Source organism: Branchiostoma belcheri, unplaced genomic scaffold (genome assembly GCF_001625305.1).
Source record: "Branchiostoma belcheri isolate BF01 breed outbred unplaced genomic scaffold, Haploidv18h27 scaffold124, whole genome shotgun sequence".
Lineage (NCBI taxonomy): Eukaryota > Metazoa > Chordata > Leptocardii > Amphioxiformes > Branchiostomatidae > Branchiostoma > Branchiostoma belcheri.
Genome location: NW_017802647.1, coordinates 963,811 through 965,732, shown reverse-complemented (window position 1 = coordinate 965,732; position 1,922 = coordinate 963,811). Strand labels below are relative to the sequence as shown.

The following is a 1,922-nucleotide window of genomic DNA, read 5'->3' as shown; positions in this document are numbered from 1 at the left end:
TATATGAGAGTATAGACTTGGACTACTATATACGGTGCTATGTACAGTACAGCTACATGAAAATCACCTGGTAGCTACAGTGCCACCTTAAGGGTTTGATAAGTAAACACTTTCAAATGCACCAGTAATTTCTCACAATTGATAACAAATCACAACACAGCCTTAAATTGGTAGAATGATCGGTACATATTTGTTAAAACCTAGCATCAGTGACTGGTATTATGTGAATGATTGGCATGATAAAATAACATCAAAATTCTGAGGCAGAAAAAAGTTGTCAGCCTGTGTTCTAAACATCACATATCAAATCTGTGCTAATTCAATTCTTAGGCAAAACACCACTGGTGGGTGTGGGAGAAACAATCTGAGGTGTTGTGTCTTTGTCATGGGTAATTGAAGTAAGATTTCTGGGTCATCAGAGGAGTTTGCTTACCAATACCAATGTTTGTTACACCTAAGACGTACAGGTATTTGATTTAGTGCAAGTAACACACTGTCATCTGACGCATATTATCAAACATGGAAGTAATTTGTGAATGAGTTCTTAGAATATTGTAGACTATAGATTTGATTGATTGCCATGTAACATACAACTACATCTACATGGTAGTACTTTTTGCATTGATTACTGGAGAAACTATAAAAATTGAAAGATATGGAATTGCTGCAATTGATGCTGCAAAAATATGAGCATACTAGAGTTGATTAATTGATCAGGGTTAGACATCCAGGTAAAATCATTCATTGTGAAAAATCTAAAAAAAGTGTATACAAGTGTGTACAAGTGTATACATTCTCTAAAGAGTCAGATGTGTCAGATAGAATCTAATATCTTTTATCTGTGATTGAGAATGAGTCTGAAGACCAGTCGCCCTCAGGTCCAATAGGACCTACTGGAGTTTCTTCAGTAACTCATTTACATAATAATTCAGAGCCTCATTCTCAGTCACTGATGAAAGACTGTTACAGTAACAAATAACTATAAAGACATTTTATCCAGCTATTTTAGAAATTTTGTATGATGCAATATGTGCAATCTTTTTTTGTTCAAATCAGAAGATGCTGAAGTAGCAAATCGAAGAACCAAGACATTTATATTGGTGTGACCTAAAATTGATCAATTTTGTCAGTGGCAGTTTTCAAGGATATCCCATCACTCACCAGCAACATGGACCATCATGCACTTCATCTAAACCAGTTTTTGGTGTTTAAGCCATGTATGACACTTTTAAATGATCCGTCAGTGTTCAAAAAGTTAAGGTCACGTGTCTTCCTACTTTTTGTCTGACAATAACACCTTTATTCTCTACTGTAGGAATGCATCGTCTGTTTTTGATGATGTTGCAACATTCCATCATAGACTGGTAACTGGTGCTACAATCTAAAATCAAATAAAGTTAGTGTACCCAAAAATCTGTAGAATTTCTTTTCCTATTTCCGAAACATCCTGTAAAACATATTATAGCTAAGAGGTTGAATAGTGTGGAGTGATGTCCATGGGCTGGTTTTGTGTACTTCTTGACCTTTATGTGCCACAGAGAAGCCTAAGTCACATGAGACTGTTCCAGACACCTATGACATAGATATTAACTATGGATCCCTACAAGTTCTTCTCCTCTGTATATGACGGGTGATCTGCCGTGTCTAACTTTGTTGTTTCTGAGGGCGCCGGTGCCGGCATGGGCATCGCGGCCGAGGCCTGGGGTTGAGACGTGACGGGCGAGTCCTCCTCGTCTACTTGTTAATCCTCCGGGTTGAGGTTTACAAACTCCTCGTCTTCCTCTGGCCGTGGTTTGCACTTCCCACAGCAGAAGTTACAACAGCAGCAGAAGCAGCAGCAGAGGTAGCACCCGGTGATGATGCTGCAGAACACAAACAGTGCCTTACACCAGCCACTGGTCAGTATGAAGTAGGTATTGACG

The 1,922-nt window shown here is 38.7% G+C and overlaps 1 pseudogene; it reads right to left on the bottom strand.

The window, feature by feature from the left end:
• Positions 1 to 1,341: 1,341 nt before the first annotated feature.
• LOC109463278 overlaps positions 1,342 to 1,922 on the bottom strand; it is a 5,985-nt pseudogene continuing 5,404 nt past the window's right edge.